Source organism: Mangifera indica, unplaced genomic scaffold, assembly GCF_011075055.1.
Source record: "Mangifera indica cultivar Alphonso unplaced genomic scaffold, CATAS_Mindica_2.1 Un_0050, whole genome shotgun sequence".
NCBI classification, from domain to species: domain Eukaryota; kingdom Viridiplantae; phylum Streptophyta; class Magnoliopsida; order Sapindales; family Anacardiaceae; genus Mangifera; species Mangifera indica.
In genome coordinates this window covers 73,364-83,129 of record NW_025401142.1, presented here as the reverse complement: position 1 = coordinate 83,129, position 9,766 = coordinate 73,364, and the positions used below count along the sequence as shown (strand labels likewise).

At 31.9% G+C, this 9,766-nt stretch overlaps 1 pseudogene; it reads left to right on the top strand.

The window, feature by feature from the left end:
- Positions 1–5,043: 5,043 nt before the first annotated feature.
- On the top strand, positions 5,044–9,092 carry LOC123206811 (annotated as a pseudogene).
- The last annotated feature ends 674 nt before the right edge of the window (positions 9,093–9,766 follow it).

The window sequence follows — 9,766 nt, the reverse complement described above, 5'->3', positions numbered from 1 at the left end:
TCAATCAACCTCTACTTCTAGTATGTGTATATATATATATATATATATATTTAAAACTAACCTAAGTCATCAAGTATCATGTTTTCATTCAATTCAAAATCATCGGTAACACCTAATACATACCATCACAAGGAATCATGTTATTTACCTTAATAAAGTGATGGCACTAGTCTTCCTGTAACTTGAACGACTCCCAAAAACTTTTCTTTTAGAGAAAAAGTGATGTTGGTACCCTTTAATCTTGTCTTCTCTCCTGTTTGGCTTAAAGGTTTTTAAGAAAAAGAATGAGTGATGCCTCTTTTGTGGCCGTTTTTATTTTCAAATTAAATAAATGTACACGAGCATGTATGCTAAACACACTAGCATGTACGCCAATTATCAAAACATTAAACCACATCTCGAGATTTATGCGAAACATAACCTTATCCCAGATTCAAAATTTGTTAACTAGACACGACTATGTATTCCACTTATGACCAAAACATACTATATGTGAAAAGACCATTTTGTCATCTTCGCCATATCATACACAAGCATGTAGTTTCTCATACATGACTGTGCATGCCACAAATCACATAAAAGCCTCTTAAGCACAAACTCAAACAGGAAAAATACTAAAAGACCAAAACAACCTTAAGCATACCTACGGATATTACATTTCTCCCTCGTTAAATGAATTTTGTCCTTAAAATTCACTCAAACAGTTGTGGGAACCTTTGTCTCATATCTTGCTCCACCTCCCAAGTGGCCTCTTCTACTCGATGATTTTGCCAAAGGACTTTAACCAAAAGAGTATGTTTGTTCCTGAGTTATTTCACTTGTCTGTCAAAAACCTAAACCGACCTTTCTTTCTAGACCAAATCATCTCTAAGCTCTACATCCTCAACTCTTAACACGAGTTAGGTCACGAAGATACTTACACAACAATGGCACATGAAATACATTATGTATCATATCCATACTCGCTAACAATATAACACTCTAAGATCTCATAAGGTCCCACAAACCTTGGTGCTAGTTTACTTTTTTACCTAAATCTCATCACATGATAATAGGAGACAATTTTCATAAAGACCTTGTCATCCACAACAAACTCCAAATATGGCCTCTTTTGGTCTATATAGCTTTTCTAACAATCTTGGACCTGTTTCATCCTTTCTTAAATCAACCTTACATTTTCAATTGTCTTTTCAATCATTCTGGCCCCAAGGATTTTATTAATGCATCATTTTCACCAGTCTCCTCCCAATACAATAGTGATAAACACTTTCTCCCATAAAATACCTTATAAGAAGACATCTTGATGGTTGTCTAATAACTATTATTATAAGTGAATTCCATTAGTGGCAACACTTCAACTTAACTCACTTTCTAGTCTAAGTAGCAAGCTTTCAACATATCCTCTATCATTTGATTCACTTTCTTAGTTTGCCCGTTAGTCTGAGGGTGATAAGCAATGTTAAACGCCAATCTAGTACCTATTGATCTTTGCAAACTCTGTCAAAAAGCTGAGACAAATCTTGCATCTATATCTAATATAGTGGTCTTAGGTACTTTATACAATGGTGTATTTGTCAGACCAAAGGCTATCACCACAAATTCATAGTGCCTATATCATATTCAGAAGACTGTCTTTGGAACATCTTTTTTGGCTACCCTGACCTCAAATTAATCTTTAAAAATATCGAAGCACCCTTTAGTTGATCAAATAAATTATTAATCCATGACAGTGGATACTTGTTTTTGATGATAACTTTGTTCAACTCTCGATAATCAATACAGATACGTATCGACTCATCCTTCTTTTTCACAAAAAGGATCAATGCATCCCATGGTAAATGACTTGGTCATATAAATTTACTGTCAAGTAATTCTTATAACTATTTCTTCAACTCTTGGAGCTTCGTTGGTGCCATTCTATATAGGGCCCTAGAAATAGGTGTTGTCCCTAGAGCCTATCTACATAATTCATTTGGGAATATATCAAAAAATTCACACACCACTGGGTAGTCTCCACTAACTTGCTTACCATATGAGATAGGTACCTAGAACACATTTTCATTAACATTTTTTTGGCTTTCAAGTTGCTGATCATCATGATCAACATTCAACCTTCACTGAATAAGAACTATTCACTGTTTTTCAATTGGAATCAAACTTTCTTCTTCTTACAGTTTATCTTAACTCTATAGTGGCTTAAGAAATCCATACCCAATATTATATCAAAGTCTAACATGTCAACCATTGTCAAGTCCACCATCATCTCTCGACCTCGTAGGAACATGGTCTTACCCAACATCATCTAGTTACTTTGAATTTTATCTCTATCTAGCATCTTTACACTAATGTTAGATATTGTGGCAGATTTTAACCTTTGCATTTCCATAATCCCTCGAGCAATAAAGCTATGAGTAACACCAAAATCTATCAATGTATATAAAAGACAAGAATGAAAAATTAACTGACCAATTGGGCTCAACCTGAATCTAGGTTGCTACAAAGACTCTTGGGCAAATTGTCCTAGTTGTTTACATCTGAAACAAATCCTTTGAGAAATTATACAATCACTAGTATGTCTATGACCATATCTCCAACATGTAAGGGTCTATTTTCTCCTCAATAGCTCTTCTCGCCTAGGTTGCTCTTCATGCCTTGACCTTTTTCTCTTTTAACCTTTCTTGGAACCTCGGGATTATAAACTCCTCTTACCTCGATTGTCTTTATTGGCCCTAGTGTCATGACTATCACAACTGTTTTCCACATAACTATTTTTAGGGTTGTAGGGTCATGACTCTGAGTTGCTGGAATAAATCTGTATCTTTCTCCTTTTTCTCTAGCCATTTTTAATCTCATGGCCTTTGATCACTAATCTTTACCTACTGCCTCAGTGTAGGATCTGGAAGGGTTATCTCCTATCAACATGTCCTTGGAGATGTCAGCTCTAAGCCCATTGATTAAGATCATTGTCTTCCCTTTATTGGTATTAGCAATACTCAGGGCATGTCTGACTAGGAGTTCAACTTAGTAGAGAACTTCTTGACTGCCATATCTTCTTGTCTCAATTTGAGGTACTCTTGTGCCTTGACATATTGCACATCAGCTCATAAAAACTCTTTTTTGAAAGCCTATATGAAATTAGCCCATGTCATAACATCAGTTTATTGAGCATCCTTAAAAGCTCTCTATTACACCTTGACATCGCCTCTTATCAAAGAATTGGCATATCGAATCTTTTCCTTATCCGTCATCTCAAATAGCTCCATTGCATCTTTCATGACCTTTAGCCAATCCTTTGTTGACACAACATCCCTGTCTGTTCCATGAAACTCTAGGGTTTGGTCTTTACCTATTAGATTGTAAATAGGGTAAATCTAGCCCCTATATTCTCTTATTACCCCCTGTCTCTATAAGCCCTCACCCACTGACTCTAGTCTAGGTGGTGTGTCATATGTAGGGAGTTATTACTTAGTTAATGGTGGTGCTAGCATAAGGTAACTCACACTCTTAGGGTTTAGTTCGAATAACCACATGTACAATCCTTCAGATTTACTTATCATTTATGTGCGGTGCTATAGCTATACTTGGAATGGGTCTTTGAGCCACCTTTTGGCTCTCTTCTGGAATTAGAATCTCATCATTCTTATCATTACCTATGAATCTCTTTGATCTTCTCTCTTGAAATCAATCACATAGCCTCAATTTTACATAATGTTATTTAAAGACACGTCATAATTCTACTTATAACGGTTGGCAAATGGGAGTGGTTGACGTTGCATGAAAGGTTTCAAATGATTATGCATGCATAAAATCATTTTTGGGATTCCCCAAAATCATGCTCTAATATTATAAATGTAACACCTTTCTCAAAGCACTCACAGCTATCCAGAATATATACCTTAAGATACATAACTTGACAGACTTTTATAATATGTGATCATAATCATTAAATGCAAAACATTCAAATCAAACCCATTGTCCCAAAAGTATACTAGAATGAAACACCATAATTCAAATATTTTCTAGATAAAATGAATGAAAGCATCTAAATGTAAGTCGAAGTTTATACAAATCAATCCAAACCAATAACAGTTAAATCCAAATACAGTAATATATATAAATAATCCATAAAAGTGTAATGAATGGTTTATGAATAACAATGAAGAACATCTAAGTCCTTTTATCCTTGTGTATCAAAATGAGTCGTACCACTAGTCTCTCTATCACTATCTCGCTACTCTAGAACCCTACTTACAAAATCACACAAAAAACACGTGAGTGAATTTACACTCAGTAAATAACAAAAGTAATACAAGAAGTAATGTTACTTTTTTCCTAAGAAAGTTCATGGATGTATTCTCCAGCATCCTAGATGCCCACGTTCCAATAACAAGGTGTCATCTCGAATGACTAACCCTTGTGATGTACATTGACATCTCAAACATCAGGTGAAAGCTTATGACATCTCGAATGTCATCCTTATGTGCAAATCATATACATGCCAATTAGACTTGAGATATTGAGAAATATAACTCATACGGTGGGTCTCTGGACCTTTCTCATCTTCACACATGCATCCCAAATGCTATGAAACTCGTCGTCAGTGTGAAATCACATCGATATATTAGCTTGTTGCTTTCACTGCCATTTTACACACAGTTTGGTGGCTTGTAACATTATTGCACATCATCTTGAACTTTTCAATCCGAACAATATCTTAACAGGTATGTGTTGTCATCCACCTAGTCAGGCATGCCTTTATTAATTCCCATTACCAATAACTCTCATTATGGTATGGGCATTAGCCTTCCTCTCTCAATACCATCCATAAGGGTAAATCTATCATTTCTCTACTCTATATATTCATGACAAAGCCTCATACATTCTAAATCCATTTCTAGAGATTACATTTTTAGGTTTCCTAAAAGTACATGGGTGTGTACCCTTTATACATGAGTGTGTATTACCCGATTTACATGACCTGCAACAAAAACACACAGGAATGCATCTTTAGTGATAGGCACATGGTCGTTTGTCCTATACCACATGGTCATGTGTTCATGCCCAACTCTATATCCCTATCTACCCAATCTTACATGGGCAGATATTCCTAGATGCACACTGGTATGTCTCAAACATATAGGTATGTGTCGCTAAAATTCCAAAATTTAGATCTGAAGTCACTTGCCTTGTCTACACATTCAAACACAACCAAAACCCTTTTAAAAGTACATACTTCATAACCAATACCTTACCATACCACCCTATTCTACACTACACATATGGTTTAATGATTTAAGCAATATCAACATGGCACAACATACACCTAATATGCCTATCCTATTCTACCCTACACATCAAAAGCTTATTCTTCCACATATCAATTTCAATGAGTTTTCTATCATTCTACCAACCCAAACAATTCATTAACATTAAATTAAACAACCATACATAAAAGGAATCATTACTAAACCTAACTAAAAACAATTCTAACTACAAATAAGACCATATTCATGTAAAAACTCAATCAACCCTTACTTCTACTCTATATACATACATACATACACATATATATATATATATATATATTATATATATATATATATATATATATATATATATATATATATATATATATATATATATATATATATATATATATATATATATATACATATATATATGTATATATATGTATGTATGTATGTATGTATGTATGTATGTATGTATGCATATAACCAACCTAAGCCAATACATACCATCACAAGGAATCATGCTACTTACCTTGATAAAGCGATGACAGTAGCCTTCCCATTGCTTGAACGACTCTTAAAAACTTTTCTCCTAGTGAAAAAAGTGACTTTACCACCCTTTCATCCTCCCTTCTCTCTTGTTTGGTTGAATGGTTTTTGAGGAAAAAAATCAGTGCTGCCTCTTCTGCAATTGTTTTTATTTTCAGATTAAATAGACGTACACAAACGTATACATCAGTTATCAAAATATTAAACCATGTCGAGAGATTCCTGTAGAACATAACGTTATCCCAAAATTCAAAATTTGCTGACTAGACACAAACGTGTATCCTAGCCAAAAATTAACCAAAACATACTATATGCAAAAAGAACATTTTGCCATCTTTGCCATATCATACATAGGTGTATAACTTCGCATACATGGTCGTGCATGTTACAAATCACATAAAAGCTTCTCAAGCACAAACTCATATAGGAAAAATACTAAAAAACCAAAATAACTTTAAGCATAACTGCAAATGTTACAGATAATTTTAACAACATGATTTTACAATTCGAAATCTGCAATCACCCAATCTTTCATGCATATAATATTTTAAAAAACACTAGAATGTAAACTTGATCTTGTATTATCTAATACATATCCACTCATACTAAAAATTGATTATTATGTTATAGTAGATATTAAAAGTCTTAGTATATCACATGATTTTAACATTAAATATGTGGCGGTCTAACAAGTTTTAACATTAATTTTAGTTTTTCTTTGTTCCCATTTCATTTTATTTCATCTTGTATAATTAAATTTATTATATGACACATATTTAATATAAAATAATTTTACTATCAAAAAATGCATTTATACATCAATATATTGTGAATAAAATTTATTGTTACCTTTTTAAGTGTTGTAATATTTTTTTAATACTTGTGATATGCCCATGAAGGAGTTCAGTATCACTTAAATTGGCCCATGTTAACCTTGAACCATAATGTGGGCATAATGAATACCAAATTATTTTATTATTTATATATTTTCTTTTGTTTGTCTAAAGTGCTCTTAAACTGTTGACTGCCTCAACATTGTACACTCATCGCTTTAAACATTTCTCCGCTACTTAGGGGTATACATAATTCAATAAATTGTAAAACTAAATTAAATAACTTAAAAATTATAATTTGATTTATAAAATAGTTTGATTTGTGTTGAAATTTTTTAAACTATTTTTTTCAATTTAAATTATAGTTCGAACGATTTTTAAATTGAATCAAACCGAAAATTGTATTTTTATAATATATATATATATATGACAAAATATTTCAATAAACAATTAAGTGTGTAATTTGCTTTTTATATTTATTTTATTATTTTATATAAATATATATTGTGTATATATATTTTATATGTGTATATTATATTTTAAAAACTTATAACTCAGTTAATTTATATATATATATATATATATATATATATATATATATATATATATATATATATATATATATGAATTTAAAATATTCCAATTATAATAGTCAAATTGTGTATTATATCATATATCAACACCCTAATTTACTATATCGTGTATTACATTATATGATATACTTTTTAAAAATTAAAATAATAAATTACTAATGAAATATTATAATTAAAATATCATTATTTTAAAAAATATTGCAAATACTTTTAGCATTTTAAAAATGTTTATATATACCCTTGACAGATTATCATGTTCTCTAAAAAAATGTATCATTTTATACAAGTAATATATATTATAACGTAAGACATATAATATATTTACTGTATCATATTAATTTGATACAATTTATGATGTATATAATTTTCTATCTATATTATATTATATCATAAGATACGATAAATATCATATTTTATAAGATATTGTTAACTATGGATCAAACCATAATCTAAATTAGAATACACTATATTTTGTTAGTTGATTAGATTTAATTTGAAAAGCTTTTAAATTATCTTCTCAATTTAACTTAAAAAATCTTTCAAAATTACATTAAAGCAGACCGTACACACCCTTATCGATGTCCAAGTCAAGACACAGAGATGGCGTCACTGAAAAAAGCCAAAGCCAAGGCGACATGGGACTAGTCAACTCAGTTCTCGCAAGCCTCAACTAACATAACTCAAAACTACAATCTCCCATCATGTATTCGCGTCGTTTCTTCCACCTCTGTGGCCATAACCTTCCACGCCAAGCCCGGCTCCAAAATGTCATCTATTACAGGTTCGTATAAATATATGATTATTTCTTTGTTTTTTTTATTTTCCTTCGTGTTGACGTTATTTTGTGATTCGTAGATGTGAGTGATGAGGCTGTGGGAGTGCAAATTGACGCGCCGGCGAAGCGAACGCAGCGCTTCTCGAGTACATCAGCTCGGTGAGTTTTAGTTGGGCTTTCGATTTTTTTTTCTTTTTCTTTTTTGAGAAGAGAATTTTGAAAACGAAAGGGGGATGTTAAGAAAGAGTTTGGATACTGTTTATCTTTCCTTCTTGTTGGCCCAATCCAAAAATTTCACTTTACATATCCTGAAAGCATGACTGGACAAGTTACCCAAAAAAAAAAAAGGGACAAACGGGCAAGAGAATTAACGTAAACTAAGCACATTCTTAAGAACATTTGATGTAAAATCTGTAGGTCATAGAAGATTTAAGTTCTACTGGATGCACCTTGACATGGTCTAAATTAATTTTTATAATTGTGGAGTAAAAGTTTTTACTTGGTAATTTTGTTGTAGGTTTTTACCCTTTTGATGCCTTCCATTCAATTTTTCATTTCTTATTTATGTTATGTTTTTTGCATGATGGGAAGTCATGTTTAATTTAAAGGGAATTTATAATTTCACGCTCCCTTGTTTCAGGTTTTAGGGGTGAAAAGAAGGCAAGTGCTTATAGGTTCTGGATCGAAATCAAGGGACAAAATTGTGATTGTGGAGGAGGTTACTCCAGAAAATGTTTTTAACGCTTTGGACAAAGCGTCAAAGTCCTAATTTAAGAGGTGAAATGATAGATGTGCATCTGTTTGCTTCAATTCCTTTTATCATTCCAACAAAAGCTGGATAATTGGGATGATTCATTCAGCAGTTGACTCAAAAATATTGGTGTGACGATGATTACGATGCTTCAGAACAGGTATTGGTTATCATATTTTACCTGCAAAAGGTTATCTGTATTAGTTAGAGTTGTTACTTCAAGAGTTACTAGAGTTTAATTTTACAATGTATTATTCTGTAATTAGATTGTTATTATCATGGATTCCCATCTATTGTTTTTCTCTTCAATTTATTTTTAGTTGAAATTTTCTGTTGAATTTATTTATGGTTGGCTTGTAGTTTCTTATCAAGTAATCTGCTAATAGTTTCACATTTGAACCACAACTTTTTTACTTATTTTAAAACTATCATGGATGAAACTTAGGTGAAGTCATGAATAAGCATTTTTGTTCTATCATTGAAGTTAATCTCACGTTCATCCTGTTGGAGTAATCTCTTCTCATATATATATATAATTTTTAAGAGAATCTGGTTCAAGCTTCCTGTAAAATTTTTAAAATTAATAAAATTCTGGATTAAGAATCTAATTTTCCTTCGGTCATTATTGCCGAAGCCTGGTCTGCAGCTATCTGAAATAATAGCAGCCATTCAAACTAGAGTTTATCGTTGAAAGCCACTCAAAAGTTGGTCTAAGAACATTTCCCTTTCTGTGAAGCACTAGAATTTACTAACTCCCCTAAGGAAAACCAGATCCCAACTGTGTAAATCTGTATTATTTCTCTGTTTGATCTCTATCTATTTTTGTTTTTACTATTTTTCGTAAGAATTTTGTAAAGATTCTTAATCTTCCTCTCGACTTGAGTGCATTGTGTCCGAATTGAAATTCCTAGACAGTCTGAGCAGAATTGGAGAAATTTCTTAGCCTAGGTTGATAACTTTGCCTCATTTTTTCTTTCTATCCAATATTTCTGTTTCTCAAATGAAGTTAAATGAAT